Source organism: Tenrec ecaudatus, chromosome 11, assembly GCF_050624435.1.
Source record: "Tenrec ecaudatus isolate mTenEca1 chromosome 11, mTenEca1.hap1, whole genome shotgun sequence".
Taxonomy (NCBI): Eukaryota; Metazoa; Chordata; class Mammalia; order Afrosoricida; family Tenrecidae; genus Tenrec; species Tenrec ecaudatus.
In genome coordinates, this window is record NC_134540.1 from 152,914,528 (window position 1) to 152,934,635 (window position 20,108).

At 48.0% G+C, this 20,108-nt stretch overlaps 1 long non-coding RNA gene across 1 annotated transcript in view; it reads left to right on the forward strand.

The window, feature by feature from the left end:
* Positions 1-4,853, forward strand: part of LOC142461375 (uncharacterized) — a 39,405-nt gene extending 34,552 nt beyond the window's left edge. The window contains exons 2-3 of the long non-coding RNA XR_012786887.1: positions 1,931-1,996; positions 4,772-4,853. This is a non-coding gene — a long non-coding RNA (uncharacterized LOC142461375). The remainder of the gene's footprint in view (positions 1-1,930; positions 1,997-4,771) is intronic.
* The last annotated feature ends 15,255 nt before the right edge of the window (positions 4,854-20,108 follow it).

Sequence of the window (20,108 nt, forward strand, 5' to 3'; positions counted from 1 at the left end):
CTGTGGACCCCTCACCACATCAGTGCTTCAAACCACCAGCCTCTCTGAAGGAGCTGCACAGTCTGCTCCCTAGAAGACTGACAGTCTCGGGAACCCACAGGACATTCTATCCTGACCCTCGGGGTCACAGTTGTAACGGACTCGCTGGCCATGGGGATTTTGTTCCTGTGTCCATTTCAAGAGGGTGGTGTAAGGTCAGCGCAGGACTGCCCACTACAGGGATGCAGTTGAAACCCACCATCCACTTCTCTTGAGGAAGGTGAGGCTCTCTGCTTCTGTGAACAGTGATAGGTTTAGAAGGCCTGTATAAGATCAGTCGTTGTGGGACTATCCCATGGGCAGGGTTAGAGGACTGCATGGTGTCAGTCTAGATCACACTGGCTCCGTGGACAGGGTTAGAGGCCTGAATGAGGTAAGTCTAGTTATCCAAAAATGTGACTAATGTGTTGGGTACTCAAAAAGATAGAACGTTAGAACAAAAAGTTAATGCTCTTTATAACATGGTCACAGAAAGTGTGTGTATTGTCGATCTTATGCATACTTCCGATGATACTGTGCAAGGTTATGGTTAAATTATTGGCCTCAGGAACAAAACATCATGAAGTGCACCTGTGCACTTCACCCCCCCCCCCAAACAGGGGTGTAAGGCAGAGGCTGGTTAGTAAATGACGGGTAAAATCGAGTCTGAGTCTCTCAACCTAAGACAGGTCATAGTCGCCTGGAGGACTATGACGGATGACGGGTAAGGGAGATACCAGGACTCGATGACCTAAGCCAGACACAGTCATCTGCTGACGTTTTGAGTAAAAACGTCTTCAATAAATTAAAAAGGGGGAAAGAAAGATGTTAAAGGCCATTAAGACAACCTTAAAACAGCTGAAAATTCTTATGACTTGTGTCAGTGTTTGCAGATTTCTTCTGTGACTCTATCAAGAGCAAGAAAGTATGCAAGGTCTGGAAAAACAGGTGTTTTAATTTTCTCAAGGATGTCTAACTTGGCAAAAGATAGAGTTGCTATGTGTATCAAATGTGTTTGCTTATCAATGAGATAATTAACACTGGGTTGTTTCTGCATGAATATAAGGAGGATAACATTACAGTATTTAAAAATTTTTGAAATGTATTTTCTTGTTATCTGCAATTTACTCAAAACAAACTAGCATGAAGTACTGCACAAGCTCATCTGAACAGGCGTGACTTGAACCGAGTTCGTGGAGTAATCCCCCTCCACAAAGCCTGAAGGACAGGCAGTCATTGACGGGTAAAATTGGCACAAGACATAGCAATCTAAGACAGACATTGGTTGGCTTTTATTTTATGAAGGCATTCCATTGATCAATGACGGTTAAGGATGATTCTTGATGCCTGACAACCTAGAACGCAGGTCCCGAAAGGATTACTCTTGGCTTTGAAAAATATATAAAAGGGAAACCGGTCCAGAGTGATGAGGCCCGGCCATTGCTTGGATTTATTAGGACCTGCTTGGAGCCATGAGGCCTGGCCATTACTTGGAATTTATTAGCGTGAGCTCTGGGCATTCTTCTACCCCAGCCTAAGTGACAGAGCACTGCAGCTGTAAAGCTTGAGCAAACAAGAGGTGATGCTCTTTAGATAAGCACCCGTGTCCTGCATGCCCTTGATTGGGCAAAAGATCATCATCACCTATGCTTGATTTGCGTGTACATGCCATTCCTCTGCGTTCCTAATTGAAGACTAAGCCCTTACTGACTCACGGGCAGGGCACGCTCCCCTGAACTCCGATTGGCCTGTTGCCAAGGTAGCCTAATCTGCATGTGCGGCTGAGGCCCCCCACCCGGCTGGCCTTTATAAGCTGTGACTCTTTGTTCATTAACAGGACTTGGTCAGGATATTGTCTTGTCCTCATTCTCCGTGCCTCTTGTACCCACCCAATTCCCACTCTCTCCTCCAGGATCCACGGTGAATGTACCGCGGGACAGGACATCCCCTGAGATGGAAAGTACAGGATCATCAAGTGGTAGGTTACTTCCGTTGTGAAATAAACTGTAGGAAGTGCGAAAAAGCATTCCTACAGTTTCCCAGAGAGAGCCACTGCTCTTCGACACACTGCAAAATGGGTCCTGGCTCCTATAAAACAACACAAGGAAAACAGCCTTCAGCCCCAATGAACTCAATGTAAAAATATAAAAAATACATGGGACAAACTAACAGCAATGAGAGATGTCCTGAACAGAATAACATGTATAGAAGAAGCAGACATTGAGCGGGCTTAGAGAGAAATTTTCAGAATGCTCCTTGGAGTCATATACAATATGAGGGAAACAATAGAGAAAAAGGATGAAATGATCGAAAAGGTAAGAGCGATAAACCAAAGGGAAATTCAGGACCTTAGAGAGGAGATAACAAAAACCAGTAGCAGACGCAGGGACCTGAAGAATCGACTGGGGGAATCAGAGAACAGCATCAGGGACTTAGAAGACAACCAAGCTGACTTAAACCACATGAACAAAAATCTAATAAGATCATCAGAGAAGCTGAAGAAAATTAAGAATGATGTCTGATGCTTTGAAGCAGAACATCGTTAGAGTTATTGGCTTACTGTGTTTGTATATTATCTGGTTCTTGTGTCTATGGCAAGGTAACCTGTGTGTATATAGGAGTAGGTCCTTTAGTCTGTGCGCAGGTTACTCTGTGTGTTTATGACAAGGTCCTGTGTGTCTGTGAGCATATCAACATGCTTGTGTTTTAAGCCAGTAGTTGGGTCTGTGAAAAGATAACCTGAATGTGTACATGCGTAGGTTCCTGTGTCTGTGAGCAGGGTACTGTGTGGATATATTCACACATCCTTTTGTATGTGGAAGGCATCTTGCGGGTATATATGTTTACGTTCTTGTGTCTGTGAAGAGGTAATCTGTGTGTATAAGGGAGGAGGTACTAGTGTCTGTGAACAGGCAGCCAATGTGAACATGAGTAGGTCTTGTGTGTCTGCGAGCTGGTCACCTGGGCGTGTGTCTGAGTCGTTCCTGTGTATCTGCAAGCAGGCAAGTGTGTCTCTATGAGCAGGAACTGCGTGCCTGTGTGCGGGTAACCTTGGTGTGTATAGGAGATGGTCATCTGTAGGCTTTTTCAGCAGGTCACCTTTCTGTATATGCACAGGTCCTGTGTGCTTGTGAGTAAGAGCCTGTGTGTTTATATGAGGAGGTATTGTGTGTCTTTGAGAAGGTAGCTTGCATGTGTCTGTAAGCAGGTCCTTGTGTCTGTGAGCTGATAACGTGTAGGAGTACATGGGCCGGTCTTGTGTCTGTGACAAGTGTACTCTGTGTGTGTGTGTGTGTGTGTGCATCTGCATTAGCACATTTTTTGTGTCTGTGGCAGGGAAACCCGTATGTTGTATATGAGCAGGTAACCTGACTTCAGGAAAGATGCAGACGGAATAACATAAAAAGGAGGATCTCTCTAGAATTCAACACAGGAGCGTTGCTTAGAGGGAAATTCAACACTGGTGGAACCCATGTGTAACATCATCAAGATTAAGGAAGCAGAGACCCACGGGGTTTTGAGGGCCTGGGGGATTTTGTCTATCCTCGGTAGAGGCCGGCTGGGGCTTGACCTTGGACCCGCGTGGTCTCTGCTGGTACCAGGACCATTTTCAGCCTGTGGAGTGGCTTGGCCTCAGCACAGCCACAGTTTGCCACCACCTGCGTCAGGGCAAGGACTGGAATCTTGCAGCTCCACAGGCAGGGATGCATTTCAGCTGCATTGTTGCCCTTGTTTCTATCTCCTCTCTGTCCCACTCCCACCGACCCTTGGGTCCTGAAGGGCTGCATGGGGATTTTAATCCACACAGCCACAGCTTGCTGATACTACCTGGGTGCAGGGACTAAACCCTTGCAGCTCCACTCCCTGGATCGGGACTGAGGTACATTGTGCGTTTGTTTCCATCCCTTCACTATACCCACCCCGCCCCCAACTCCCACAGGCTCATCAGGCTAGCTTTTAAATGTTGTTTTCTTGCTCCTCTTAGTCTCTCTCCTGGTCTCCCACACACTACTGCTAACCTCCAGACCACTCCCCTGATTGTAGGGCATTTATGCCTACACCACACGCAGCTAGGTGAGCTCCACACTGTAGGTGGCCTTAGTCTGGGGACAGCCCTCCTGATCTGCACCAGTGGATGTTCTGCTCGATTTCCAAGGGGACATTCCTGCCTGTGTGCCTGGGGTCCTAATGTAACTCAGACAACACCCCTCATCGTTCCCAGCTGCTGCAGGAACTTCTGCCCACCCTCCGCAACACCCAATCATGCAACACAGGAGGCTCCTGGGTCACTCCCCTTGTCCGGAGCCATGAGGACTGGCCATTACTTGGAATTTATTAGCCTGAGATCTGGGCATTCTTCTACCCCAGCCTATGTGACAGAGCACTGCCGCTGTAAAGCTTGAGGAAACAAGGGGTGATGCTCTTTGGATAAGCACCCATGTCCTGCATCCTCTTGATTGGGCAAAGGATCGTCCTCCCCTATGCTTGATTTGCGTGTACCTGCAACTCCTCTGCATACCTAATTGAAGGCTTTAAGCCCTTACTGACTCACGGGCTAGGCACGCTCCCCTGAACTCCGATTGGCCTGTTGCCAAGGTAGCCAAATCTGCATGTGTGGCCAAGGCTTCCCCCCCTTGGCTGGCCGTTATAAGCTGTGACTCTTTGTTCATTAAAACAGGACTTGATGAGGATATTCCCTTGTCTTCATTTTCCGTGCCTCTTGTACCCAACCAATTCCCAATCTCTCCTCCAGGATCCACGGTGAATGACCCCGCGGGACGGGACATCCCCTGAGATGGAAGTACAGGAGCATCAAGTGGTAGGTTACTTCTGTTGTGAAATAAACTGTAGGCAGTGCAACAAAGCGTTCCTACAAGTCTCCCAGAGAGAGCCAGTGCTCTTCAACACACTGCAAAATGGGTCCTGGCTCCTCTAAAACAATGCAAGGCAAACTGCCTTCAGCCCCAACGAACTCAATGCAAAAATATAAAAAATACATGGGACAAACTAACAGCAATGGGAGAAGATGTCCTGAACAGAATAACATGTATAGAAGAAGCAGACATTGAGCGGGCTTAGAGAGAAATTTTCAGAATGCTCCTTGGAGTCATACACAATATGAGGGAAACAATAGAAAAAAAGGATGAAATGATCGAAAAGTTAAGAGCGATAAACCAAAGGGAAATTCAGGACCTTAGGGAGGTGATAACGAAAACCAGTAGCAGACGCCGGGACCTCGAGAATCGACTGGGTGAATCAGGGAACAGCATCAGGGACTTAGAAGACAACCTAGCTGACTTAAACCACATGAACAAAAATCTAATAAGATCATCAGGGAAGCTGAAGAAAATTAAGAATGATGTCTGATGCTTTGAAGCAGAACATCATTAGTTATTGGCTTACTGTGTTTGTATATTATCTGGTGCTTGTGTCTATGGCAAGGTAACGTGTATGTATATAGGAGTAGGTCCTTTAGTCTGTGCGCAGGTTACTGTGTGTGTAAATCAGCATATATTCTGGTGTATGTGGTAATGTGACCTGTGTGTGTATATGAGAAGGTTCTTGTGTCTGTGAGCTGAAAACGTATGTATGTATAAGAGGAGGCAGTAGTTTCTGTGAGCAGGCAACCAAGTTGTATATGAGCAGGCCTTGTGTGTCGGGGAACTGATGCGTGTATCTGAGCAGTTCTTTTGTATCTGTGGAAGGCAGATACAAACAGTGCGTGTCCATTAGCAGGAACTTGTCCCTGGGTGCAGGGAACCTGTGTGTACATGAGCTGGTAACCAGTGTGTTTCTATGAGGAGGTCACCTTATTTATATGAGCAATTCCTGTGTGTCTGTGAGTAGAAAGCCTGTGATTTTATGGTAGGGTGTTCTATGTGTGTGTGTGAGCAATTAATATGCGTGTGTACAGGAATAGGTTTTGTGTTTGTGAGCAGGTAACCAGTGTGTGTATATGAGCAGGTACTGCGTGCCTGTGAGGAAGTAACGTGTGTGTGTCTGTGTGTGTGCGCATGTACGCGTTGTGTATACGGGAGCAGATCCGGTGTGCCTGTGAGCAGGTAACGTGTGTGTTTATGACAAGGTCCTGTGTGTCTGTGAGCATATCAACATGCTTGTGTTTTTAAGCCAGTAGTTGGGTCTGTGAGCAGGTAACCTGAATGTGTACATGCGTTGGTTCCTGTGTCTCTGAGCAGGGTACTGTGTGGGTATATTCACACCTCCCTTTGTCTGTGGAAGGTATCTTGCGGGTATATATGTCTAGGTTCTTGTGTCTGTGAACAGTTAATCTGTGTGTTAGTGATCAGGTTATGTTGTCTATGAGTAGAAAACCTGTGTGTGTAAGGGAGGAGGTACTAGTGTCTGTGAGCAGGTAACCTGTGTTTGTGTATATGAGCAGCACCTTTCTGTCTGTGACTAGGAAAGCTGTGTGTATATGTGAGCAGGTTCTTATCACTCTGAGAACATCACCTTTGGGTGTAGAGGAGGAGGTTCTTGTGTCTGTGAGAAGATCAACTGTGTGCGCACAGAAGCAGGCTTTTGTGTCTATGAGCAGGAAACCTGTGTGTGTGCACAAGAAGAGGTAATAGGGTTTGTGAGCAGGTAACCTGCGAGTGTATAGGAGCATGTCTTGTATATCTGTGATCAGGTCCTCAACGAGTGTAGATGAACAGTTCCTGTGTGTCTGAGCAGTTAAGCTGTGCGTGTGTATGAGCAGGCACTTTTGTCCGTGTGCAGGTAACCTGTGTATATGTATGAGAAAGGTCTTGTTTCTGTGAGAAGGTAACCTGCGTGGCTATGAGCAGGTACTGCGTGTCTGTGAGCAGGCAGCCAATGTGAACATGAGTAGGTCTTGTGTGTCTGCGAGCTGGTCACCTGGGCGTGTGTCTGAGTCGTTCCTGTGTATCTGCGAGCAGGCAACAAGTGTGTCTCCATGAGCAGGAACTGCGTGCCTGTGTGCGGGTAACCTTGGTGTGTATAGGAGATGGTCATCTGTAGGCTTTTTCAGCAGGTCACCTTTGTGTATATGCGCAGGTCCTGTGTGCTTGTGAGTAAGAGCCTGTGTGTTTATATGAGGAGGTATTGTGTGTCTTTGAGAAGGTAGCTTGCATGTGTCTATAAGCAGGTCCTTGTGTCTTGAGCAGATAACCTGTAGGAGTACAAGGGCCGGTCTTGTGTCTGTGACAAGGGTACTCTGTGTGTGTGTGTGTGTGTGTCTGCATTAGCACATTTTTGTGTCTGTGGCAAGGAAACCCGTATGTTGTATATGAGCAGGTAACCTGACTTCAGGAAAGATGCAGACGGAATAACATAAAACGGAGGATCTCTCTAGAATTCAACCCAGGAGCGTTGCTTAGAGGGAAAATCAACACTGCTGGAACCCATGTGTAACATCATCAAGATTAAGGAAGCAGAGACCCACGGGGTTTTGAGGGCCTGGGGGCATTTGTCTATCCTCAGTGGAGGCCTGCTGGGGCTTGACCTTGGACCCGCCTGGTCTCCGCTGGTACCAGGACCATTTTCAGCCTGTGGAGTGGCTTGGCCTCAGCACAGCCACAGTTTGCCACCACCTGCGTCAGGGCAAGGACTGGAATCTTGCAGCTCCACAGGCAGGGACGGGTTTCAGCTGCTTTGTTGCCCTTGTTTCCATCTCCTCTCTGTCCCACTCCTCTGGACCCTTGGGTCCTGGAGGGCTGCATGGGGATTTTAATCGACACAGCCACAGCTTGCTGATACTACCTGGGAGCAGGGACTAAAGCCTTGGAGCTCCACTCCCTGGATCGGGACTGAGGTACATTGTGCGTTTGTTTCCATCCCTTCACTATATCCACCCCGTGCCCAACTCCCTCAGGCTCATCAGGCTAGCTTTTAAATGTTGTTTTCTTGCTCCTCTTAGTCTCTCTCCTGGTCTCCCACACACTACTGCTAACCTCCAGACCACTCCCCTGATTGTAGGGAATTTATGCCTGCACTACATGCAGCTAGGTGAGTTCCACACTGTAGGTGGCCTTAGTCTGGGGACAGCCCTCCTGATCTGCACCAGTGGATGTTCTGCTCGATTTCCTAGAGGAACATTCCTGCCTGTGTGCCTGGGGTCCTAATGTAACTCAGACAACACTCCTCAACGTTCCCAGCTGCTGCAGGAACTTCTGCCCAACCTCCGCAACACCCAATCATGCAACCCGGCAGGCTCCTGGGTCACTCCCCTTGTCCGGAGCCATAAGGCCTGGCCATTACTTGGAATTTATTAGCCTGAGATCTGGGCATTGTTCTACCCCAGCCTACATGACAGAGCACTGCAGCTGTAAAGCTTGAGGAAACAAGGGGTGATGCTCTTTAGATAAGCACCCGTGTCCTGCATCCCCTTGATTGGGCAAAGGATCGTCCTCCCCTATGCTTGATTTGCGTGTACAAACCACTCCTGTGTACCTAATTGAAGACTGTAAGCCCTTACTGACTCACAGGAAAGGCACGCTCCCTTGAACTCCGTTTGGCCTATTGCCAAGGTAGCCATATCTGCATGTGCGGCCGAGGCTCCTCCCCCCCCGCCCCTCCTTAGCTGGCCGATATAAGCTGTGACTCCTTGTTCATTAAAACAGGACTTGATAAGTATATTCTCTTGTCTACATTTTCCGTGCCTCTTGTACCCACCCAATTCCCACTCTCTCCTCCAGGATCCACGGTGAATGACCCCGCGGGACGGGACATCCCATGAGATGGAAGTACAGGAGCATCAAGTGGTAGGTTACTTCTGTTGTGAAATAAACTGTAGGCAGTGCAACAAAGCATTCCTACAAGTCTCCCAGAGAGAGCCAGTGCTCTTCAACACACTGCAAAAACGGTCCAGGCTCCTCTAAAACAATGCAGGGCAACCTGCCGTCAGCCCCAACGAACTCAATGCAAAAATATAAAAAAAAACATGGGACAAACTAACAATAATGGGAGAAGATGTCCTGAACAGAATAACATATATAGAAGAAGCAGACATTGAGCGGGCATAGAGAGAAATTTTCGGAATACTCCTTGGAGTCATACACAATATGAGGGAAACAATAGAGAAAAAGGATGAAATGATCGAAGAGGTAAGAGCGATAAACCAAAGGGAAATTCAGGACCTTACGGAGGTGATAACGAAAACCAGTAGCAGACGCAGGGACCTCAAGCATCGACTGGGGGAATCAGGGAACAGCATCAGGGACTTAGAAGACAACCTAGCTGACTTAAACCACATGAACAAAAATCTAATAAGATCCTCAGAGAAGCTGAAGAAAATTAAGAATTATGTCTGATGCTTTGAAGCAGAACATCGTTAGAGCTATTGGCTTACTGTGTTTGTATATTATCTGGTTCTTGTGTCTATGGCAAGGTAACCTATGTGTATATAGGAGTAGGTCCTTTTGTCTGTGCGCAGGTTACTGTGTGTGTAAATCAGCATATATTCTGGTGTATGTGGTAATGTGACCTATGTGTGTATATGAGAAGGTTCTTGTGTCTGAGCTGGAAACGTATGTGTGTATAAGAGGAGGCAGTAGTTTCTGTGAGCAGGCAACCAAGTTGTATATGAGCAGGCCTTGTGTGTCGGGGAACTGATGCGTGTATCTGAGCAGTTCCTTTGTATCTGTGGAAGGCAGATACAAACAGTGCGTGTCCATTAGCAGGAACTTGTGCCTGGGTGCAGGGAACCTGTGTGTGTACATGAGCTGGTAACCAGTGTGTTTCTATGAGGAGGTCACCTCATTTATATGAGCAGTTCCTGTGTGTCTGTGAGTAGAAAGCCTGTGATTTTATAGTAGGGGATTCGGTGTGTGTGTGAGCAAGTAATATGCGTGTGTATAGGAACAGGTCTTGTGTCTGTGAGCAGGTCACCAGTGTGTGTATATGAGCAGGTACTGCGTGCCTGTGAGGAAGGAACGTGTGTGTGCGTGCGTGAGCAGGTCCTTCTTGTGTGAGCATGTACGCGTTGTGTATACGGGAGCAGGTCCGATGTGTCTGTGAGCAGGTAACGTGTGTGTTTATGACAAGGTCCTGTGTGTCTGTGAGCATATCAACATGCTTGTGTTTTTAAGCCATTTGTTGGGTCTGTGAGCAGATAACCTGAATGTGTACATGCGTAGGTTCCTGTGTCTGTGAGCAGGGTACTGTGTGGGTATATTCGCACGTCCCTTTGTATGTGGAAAGCATCTTGCGGGTATATATGTTTAGGTTCTTGTGTCTGTGAAGAGGTAATCTGTGTGTGTGATGAGGTTATGTTGTCTATGAGCAGGAAACCTGTGTATGTAAGGGAGGAGGCACTAGTGTCTGTGAGCAGGTAACCTGTGTTTGTGTCTATGAGCAGCACCTTTCTGTCTGTGAGTAGGAAAGCTGTGTGTATATGTGAGCAGGTTCTTGTCACTGTGAGCACATCACCTGTGGGTGTAGATGAGGAGTTTCTTCTGTCTGTGAGAAGATCACCTGTGTCTGCACTGAAGCAGGCTTTTGTGTCTATGAGCAGGAAACCTGTATGTGTGCACAAGAAGAGGTAATAGTGTTTGTGAACAGCTAACCGCCGTGTGTATAGGAGCATGTCTTGTATATCTGTGATCAGGTCCTCAACGAGTGTAGATGAACAGTTCCTGTGTGTCTGTGAGCAGGTAAGCTGTGCATGTGTATGAGGAAGCACTTTTGTTTGTGTGCAGGTAACCTGTGTATATGTATGAGAAAGGTCTTGTTTCTGTGAGAAGGTAACCTGCGTGGCTATGAGCAGGCAGCCAATGTGAACGTGAGTAGGTCTTGTGTGTCTGCGAGCTGGTCACGTGGGTGTGTGTCTGAGCCATTCCTGTGTATCTGCGAGCAGGCAAAAAGTGTGTCTCTATGAGCAGGAACTCAGGAACTGCATGCCTGTGTGTGGGTAACCTTGGTGTGTATAGGAGATGGTCATCTGTAGGCTTTTTCAGCAGGTCACCTTTCTGTATATGCACAGGTCCTGTGTGCTTGTGAGTAAGAGCCTGTGTGTTTATATGAGGAGGTACTGTGTGTCTTTGAGAAGGTAGCTTGCATGTGTCTGTAAGCAGGTCCTTGTGTCTGTGAGCAGATAACATGTAGGAGTACAAGGGCCGGTCTTGTGTCTGTGACAAGTGTACTCTGTGTGTGTGTGTGTGTGTGAGTCTGCATTAGCACATTTTTGTGTCTGTGGCAAGGAAACCCGTGTGTTGTATATGAGCAGGTAACCTGACTTCAGGAAAGATGCAGACGGATTAACATAAAACGGAGGATCTCTCTAGAATTCAACCCAGGAGCGTTGCTTAGAGGGAAAATCAACACTGCTGGAACCCATGTGGAACATCATCAAGATTAAGGAAGCAGAGACCCATGGTGTTTTGAGGGCCTGGGCTTTTTGTCTATCCTCAGTGGAGGCCAGCTGGGGCTTGACCTTGGACCCTCCTGGTCTATGCTGGTACCAAGACCATTTTTAGCCTGTGGAGTGGCTTGGCCTCAGCACAGCCACAGTTTGCCACCACCTGCTTGAGGGCAGGGTCTGGAACCTTGCAGCTCCACAGGCAGGGATGGGTTTGAGCTGCATTGTTGCCCTTGTTTCCATCTCCTCTCTGTCCCCCTCCCACCGACCATTGGGTTCTGGATGGCTGCACTGGGGCCTTGAATCCACACAGCCACAGCTTGCTGATACTACCAGGGAACAGGGACTAAACCCTTGCAGCTCCACTCCCTGGATCGGGGCTGAGATACATTGAGTGTTTTTTTCCACCCCTTCACTATATACCCCGCCCCCATCTCCCACAACTCATCAGGCTAGCTTTTAAATGTTGTTTTCTTGCTCCTCTTAGTCTCTCTCCTGGTCTCCCACACACTACTGCTAACCTCCAGGCCACTCCCCTGATTGTAGGGCATTTATGCCTGCACCACATGCAGCTAGGTGAGTTCCACACTGTGTAGGTGGCCCTAGTCTGGGGACAGCCCTCCTGATCTGCACCAGTGGATGTTCTGCTCAATTTCCTAAAGGGACATTGCTGCCTGTGTGCCTGGGGTCCTAATGTAACTCAGACAACATCCATCAAGGTTCCCAGCTGCTGCAGAATCTCTGCCCTATCTCCGCAACGCCGAATCATGCAACCCGGCAGTCTCCTGGGTCACTCCCCTTCTCCGGAGCCATGAGGCCCGGCCATTGCTTGGAATTTATTAGGACCTGCTTGAGCCATGAGGCCTGGCCATTACTTGGAATTTATTAGACTGAGCACTGGGCATTCTTCTACCACAGCCTACGTGATAGAACACTGCAGCTGTCAAGCTTGAGCAAACAAGGGGTGATGCTCTTTAGATAAGCACCCGTGTCCTGCATCCCCTTGATTGGGCAAAAGATCGACCTCCCCTATGCTTGATTTGCGTGTACATGCCACTCCTCTGCGTACCTAATTGAAGACTGTAAGCCCTTACTCACTCACGGGCAAGGCACTCTCCCCTGAACTCCGATTGGCCTCTTGCCATGGTAGCCTAATCTTGGCTGGCCGTTATAAGCTGTGACTCTTTGTTCATTAAAACAGGACTTGGTCAGGATATTGTCTTGTCCTCATTCTCCGGGCCTCTTGTACCCACCCAATTCCCACTCTCTGCTCCACGTTCCACGGTGAATGTCCCGCAGGACGGGACATCCCCTGAGATGGAAGTACAGGAGCATCAAGTGGTAGGTTACTTCCGTTGTGAAATAAACAGTAGGCAGTGCGAAAAAGCATTCCTGCAAGTCTCCCAGAGAGAGCCAGTGCTCTTGGACACACTGCAAAATGGGTCCTGGCTCCTCTAAGACAATGCAACGGAAACAGCCTTCAGCCATAATGAACTCAATGTAAAAATATAAAAAATACATGGGATAAACTAACAGCATTGGGAGAAGATGTCCTGAACAGAATAACATGTATAGAAGAAGCAGACATTGAGCGGGCACAGAGAGAAATTTTCAGAATGCTCCTTGGAGTCATACACAATATGAGGGAAACAATAGAGAAAAAGGATGAAATGATCGAAGAGGTAAGAGCGATAAACCAAAGGGAAATTCAGGACCTTAGGGAGGAGATAACAAAAACCAGTAGCAGACGCAGGGACCTGGAGAATCGACTGGGGGAATCAGAGAACAGCATCAGGGACTCAGAAGACAACCAAGCTGGCTTAAACCACATGAACAAAAATCTAATAAGATCATCAGAGAAGCTGAAGAAAACTTAAGAATGATGTCTGATGCTTTGAAGCAGAACATCATTAGAGTTATTGGCTTACTGTGTTTGTATATTATCTGGTTCTTGTGTCTATGGCAAGGTAACCTGTGTGTATATAGGAGTAGGTCCATTTGTCTGTGCGCAGGTTACTGTGTGTGTAAATCAGCATATATTCTGGTGTATGTGGTAATGTGACCTGTGTGTGTATATGAGAAGGTTCTTGTGTCTGTGAGCTGGAAACGTATGTGTGTATAAGAGGAGGCAGTAGTTTCTGTGAGCAGGAAACCAAGTTGTAGATGAGCAGGCCCTGTGTGTCTGGGAACTGATGCGTTTATCTGAGCAGTTCCTTTGTATCTGTGGAAGGCAGATACAAACGGTGTGTGTCCATTAGCAGGAACTTGTGCCTGGGTGCAGGGAACCTGTGTGTGTACATGAGCTGGTAACCAGTGTGTTTCTATGAGGAGGTCACCTTATTTATATGAGCAGTTCCTGTGTGTCTGTGAGTAGAAAGCCTGTGATTTTATAGTAGGGGTTTCGGTGTGTGTATGAACAAGCAATATGCGTGTGTATAGGAACAGGTCTTGTGTCTGTGAGCAGGTCACCAGTGTGTGTATATGAGCAGGTACTGCGTGCCTGTGAGGAAGGAACGTGTGTGTGCGTGCGTGCGTGAGCAGGTCCTTCTTGTGTGAGCATATACCTGTTGTGTATACGGGAGCAGGTCCGATGTGTCTGTGAGCAGGTAACGTGTGTGTTTATGACAAGGTCCTGTGTGTCTGTGAGCATATCAACATGCTTGTGTTTTTAAGCCATTTGTTGGGTCTGTGAGCAGATAACCTGAATGTGTACATGCGTAGGTTCCTGTGTCTGTGAGCAGGGTACTGTGTGGGTACATTCGCACGTCCCTTTGTGTGTGGAAAGCATCTTGCGGGTATATATGTTTAGGTTCTTGTGTCTGTGAAGAGGTAATCTGTGTGTGTGATGAGGTTATGTTGTCTATGAGCAGGAAACCTGTGTGTGTAAGGGAGGAGATACTAGTGTCTGTGAGCAGGTAACCTGTGTTTGTGTCTATGAGCGGCACCTTTCTGTCTGTGAGTAGGAAAGCTGTGTGTATATGTGAGCAGGTTCTTGTCACTGTGAGCACATCACCTGTGGATGTAGATGAGGAGTTTCTTCTGTCTGTGAGAAGATCACCTGTGTCTGCACTGAAGCAGGCTTTTGTGTCAATGAGCAGGAAACCTGTATGTGTGCACAAGAAGAGGTAATAGTGATTGTGAGCAGCTAACCGCCGTGTGTATAGGAGCATGTCTTGTATATCTGTGATCAGGTCCTCAACGAGTGTAGATGAACAGTTCCTGTGTGTCTGTGAGCAGGTAAGCTGTGCATGTGTATGAGGAAGCACTTTTGTTTGTGTGCAGGTAACCTGTGTATATGTATGAGAAAGGTCTTGTTTCTGTGAGAAGGTAACCTGCGTGGCTATGAGCAGGCAGCCAATGTGAACGTGAGTAGGTCTTGTGTGTCTGCGAGCTGGTCACCTGGGTGTGTGTCTGAGCCATTCCTGTGTATCTGCGAGCAGGCAAAAAGTGTGTCTCTATGAGCAGGAACTCAGGAACTGCATGCCTGTGTGTGGGTAACCTTGGTGTGTATAGGAGATGGTCATCTGTAGGCTTTTTCAGCAGGTCACCTTTCTGTATATGCACAGGTCCTGTGTGCTTGTGAGTAAGAGCCTGTGTGTTTATATGAGGAGGTACTGTGTGTCTTTGAGAAGGTAGCTTGCATGTGTCTGTAAGCAGGTCCTTGTGTCTGTGAGCAGATAACATGTAGGAGTACAAGGGCCGGTCTTGTGTCTGTGACAAGTGTACTCTGTGTGTGTGTGTGTGTGTGAGTCTGCATTAGCACATTTTTGTGTCTGTGGCAAGGAAACCCGTGTGTTGTATATGAGCAGGTAACCTGACTTCAGGAAAGATGCAGATGGATTAACATAAAACGGAGGATCTCTCTAGAATTCAACCCAGGAGCGTTGCTTAGAGGGAAAATCAACACTGCTGGAACCCATGTGGAACATCATCAAGATTAAGGAAGCAGAGACCCATGGTGTTTTGAGGGCCTGGGCTTTTTGTCTATCCTCAGTGGAGGCCAGCTGGGGCTTGACCTTGGACCCTCCTGGTCTATGCTGGTACCAAGACCATTTTTAGCCTGTGGAGTGGCTTGGCCTCAGCACAGCCACAGTTTGCCACCACCTGCTTGAGGGCAGGGTCTGGAACCTTGCAGCTCCACAGGCAGGGATGGGTTTGAGCTGCATTGTTGCCCTTGTTTCCATCTCCTCTCTGTCCCCCTCCCACCGACCATTGGGTTCTGGATGGCTGCACTGGGGCCTTGAATCCACACAGCCACAGCTTGCTGATACTACCAGGGAACAGGGACTAAACCCTTGCAGCTCCACTCCCTGGATCGGGGCTGAGATACATTGAGTGTTTTTTTCCACCCCTTCACTATATACCCCGCCCCCATCTCCCACAACTCATCAGGCTAGCTTTTAAATGTTGTTTTCTTGCTCCTCTTAGTCTCTCTCCTGGTCTCCCACACACTACTGCTAACCTCCAGGCCACTCCCCTGATTGTAGGGCATTTATGCCTGCACCACATGCAGCTAGGTGAGTTCCACACTGTGTAGGTGGCCCTAGTCTGGGGACAGCCCTCCTGATCTGCACCAGTGGATGTTCTGCTCAATTTCCTAAAGGGACATTGCTGCCTGTGTGCCTGGGGTCCTAATGTAACTCAGACAACATCCATCAAGGTTCCCAGCTGCTGCAGAATCTCTGCCCTATCTCCGCAACGCCGAATCATGCAACCCGGCAGTCTCCTGGGTCACTCCCCTTCTCCGGAGCCATGAGGCCCGGCCATTGCTTGGAATTTATTAGGACCTGCTTGAGCCATGAGGCCTGGCCATTACTTGGAATTTATTAGACTGAGCACTGGGCATTCTTCTACCACAGCCTACGTGATAGAACACTGCAGCTGTCAAGCTTGAGCAAACAAGGGGTGATGCTCTTTAGATAAGCACCCGTGTCCTGCATCCCCTTGATTGGGCAAAAGATCGACCTCCCCTATGCTTGATTTGCGTGTACATGCCACTCCTCTGCGTACCTAATTGAAGACTGTAAGCCCTTACTCACTCACGGGCAAGGCACTCTCCCCTGAACTCCGATTGGCCTCTTGCCATGGTAGCCTAATCTTGGCTGGCCGTTATAAGCTGTGACTCTTTGTTCATTAAAACAGGACTTGGTCAGGATATTGTCTTGTCCTCATTCTCCGGGCCTCTTGTACCCACCCAATTCCCACTCTCTGCTCCACGTTCCACGGTGAATGTCCCGCAGGACGGGACATCCCCTGAGATGGAAGTACAGGAGCATCAAGTGGTAGGTTACTTCCGTTGTGAAATAAACAGTAGGCAGTGCGAAAAAGCATTCCTGCAAGTCTCCCAGAGAGAGCCAGTGCTCTTGGACACACTGCAAAATGGGTCCTGGCTCCTCTAAGACAATGCAACGGAAACAGCCTTCAGCCATAATGAACTCAATGTAAAAATATAAAAAATACATGGGATAAACTAACAGCATTGGGAGAAGATGTCCTGAACAGAATAACATGTATAGAAGAAGCAGACATTGAGCGGGCACAGAGAGAAATTTTCAGAATGCTCCTTGGAGTCATACACAATATGAGGGAAACAATAGAGAAAAAGGATGAAATGATCGAAGAGGTAAGAGCGATAAACCAAAGGGAAATTCAGGACCTTAGGGAGGAGATAACAAAAACCAGTAGCAGACGCAGGGACCTGGAGAATCGACTGGGGGAATCAGAGAACAGCATCAGGGACTCAGAAGACAACCAAGCTGGCTTAAACCACATGAACAAAAATCTAATAAGATCATCAGAGAAGCTGAAGAAAACTTAAGAATGATGTCTGATGCTTTGAAGCAGAACATCATTAGAGTTATTGGCTTACTGTGTTTGTATATTATCTGGTTCTTGTGTCTATGGCAAGGTAACCTGTGTGTATATAGGAGTAGGTCCATTTGTCTGTGCGCAGGTTACTGTGTGTGTAAATCAGCATATATTCTGGTGTATGTGGTAATGTGACCTGTGTGTGTATATGAGAAGGTTCTTGTGTCTGTGAGCTGGAAACGTATGTGTGTATAAGAGGAGGCAGTAGTTTCTGTGAGCAGGAAACCAAGTTGTAGATGAGCAGGCCCTGTGTGTCTGGGAACTGATGCGTTTATCTGAGCAGTTCCTTTGTATCTGTGGAAGGCAGATACAAACGGTGTGTGTCCATTAGCAGGAACTTGTGCCTGGGTGCAGGGAACCTGTGTGTGTACATGAGCTGGTAACCAGTGTGTTTCTATGAGGAGGTCACCTTATTTATATGAGCAGTTCCTGTGTGTCTGTGAGTAGAAAGCCTGTGATTTTATAGTAGGGGTTTCGGTGTGTGTATGAACAAGCAATATGCGTGTGTATAGGAACAGGTCTTGTGTCTGTGAGCAGGTCACCAGTGTGTGTATATGAGCAGGTACTGCGTGCCTGTGAGGAAGGAACGTGTGTGTGCGTGCGTGCGTGAGCAGGTCCTTCTTGTGTGAGCATGTACCTGTTGTGTATACGGGAGCAGGTCCGATGTGTCTGTGAGCAGGTAACGTGTGTGTTTATGACAAGGTCCTGTGTGTCTGTGAGCATATCAACATGCTTGTGTTTTTAAGCCATTTGTTGGGTCTGTGAGCAGATAACCTGAATGTGTACATGCGTAGGTTCCTGTGTCTGTGAGCAGGGTACTGTGTGGGTACATTCGCACGTCCCTTTGTGTGTGGAAAGCATCTTGCGGGTATATATGTTTAGGTTCTTGTGTCTGTGAAGAGGTAATCTGTGTGTGTGATGAGGTTATGTTGTCTATGAGCAGGAAACCTGTGTGTGTAAGGGAGGAGATACTAGTGTCTGTGAGCAGGTAACCTGTGTTTGTGTCTATGAGCGGCACCTTTCTGTCTGTGAGTAGGAAAGCTGTGTGTATATGTGAGCAGGTTCTTGTCACTGTGAGCACATCACCTGTGGATGTAGATGAGGAGTTTCTTCTGTCTGTGAGAAGATCACCTGTGTCTGCACTGAAGCAGGCTTTTGTGTCAATGAGCAGGAAACCTGTATGTGTGCACAAGAAGAGGTAATAGTGATTGTGAGCAGCTAACCGCCGTGTGTATAGGAGCATGTCTTGTATATCTGTGATCAGGTCCTCAACGAGTGTAGATGAACAGTTCCTGTGTGTCTGTGAGCAGGTAAGCTGTGCGTGTGTATGAGAAAGCACTTTTGTTTGTGTGCAGGTAACCTGTATATATGTATGAGAAAGGTCTTGTTTCTGTGAGAAGGTAACCTGCGTGGCTATGAGCAGGCAGCCAATGTGAACGTGAGTAGGTCTTGTGTGTCTGCGAGCTGGTCACCTGGGTGTGTGTCTGAGCCATTCCTGTGTATCTGCCAGCAGGCAAAAAGTGTGTCTCTATGAGCAGGAATTCAGGAACTGCATGCCTGTGTGTGGGTAACCTTGGTGTGTATAGGAGATGGTCCTCTGTAGGCTTTTTCAGCAGGTCACCTTTCTGTATATGCACAGGTCCTGTGTGCCTGTGAGTAAGAGCCTGTGTGTTTTTATGAGGAGGTACTGTGTGTCTTTGAGAAGGTAGCTTGCATGTGTCTGTAAGCAGGTCCTTGTGTCTGTGAGCAGATAACATGTAGGAGTACAAGGGCCGGTCTTGTGTCTGTGACAAGTATACTCTGTGTGTGTGTGTGTGTGTGTGTGTGTGTGTGTGTGTGAGTCTGCATTAGCACATTTTTGTGTCTGTGGCAAGGAAACCCGTGTGTTGTATATGAGCAGGTAACCTGACTTCAGGAAAGATGCAGACGGATTAACATAAAACGGAGGATCTCTCTAGAATTCAACCCAGGAGCGTTGCTTAGAGGGAAAATCAACACTGCTGGAACCCATGTGGAACATCATCAAGATTAAGGAAGCAGAGACCCATGGTGTTTTGAGGGCCTGGGCTTTTTGTCTATCCTCAGTGGAGGCCAGCTGGGGCTTGACCTTGGACCCTCCTGGTCTCTGCTGGTACCAGGACCATTTTTAGCCTGTGGAGTGGCTTGGCCTCAGCACAGCCACAGTTTGCCACCACCTGCTTGAGGGCAGGGGCTGGAATCTTGCAGCTCCAGAGGCAGGGAAGGGTTTGAGCTGCATTGTTGCCCTTGTTTCCATCTCCTCTCTGTCCCCCTCCCACCGACCATTGGGTTCTGGATGGCTGCCCTGGGGCCTTTAATCCACACAGCCACAGCTTGCTGATACTACCAGGGAGCAGGGACTAAACCCTTGCAGCTCCACTCCCTGGATCGGGGCTGAGATACATTGTGCGTTTGTTTCCACCCCTTCACTATACACCCCGCCCCCATCTCCCACAGGCTCATCAGGCTAGCTTTTAAATGTTGTTTTCTTGCTCCTCTTAGTCTCTCTCCTGGTCTCCCACACACTACTGCTAACCTCCAGGCCACTCCCCTGATTGTAGGGCATTTATGCCTGCAACCATACGCAGCTAGGTGAGTTCCACACTGTGTAGGTGGCCCTAGTCTGGAGACAGCCCTCCTGATCTGCACCAGTGGATGTTCTCAATTTCCTAAGGGGACATTCCTGCCTGTGCGCCTGGGGTCCTAATGTAACACAGACAACACCCCTCAAGGTTCCCAGCTGCTGCAGGAACCTCTGCCCAATACCGGAACACCCAATCATGCAACCCAGCCGTCTCCTGGGTCACAATCTTTGTCCGGAGCCATGAGGCCCGGCCATTGCTTGGAATTTATTAGGACCTGCTTGGAG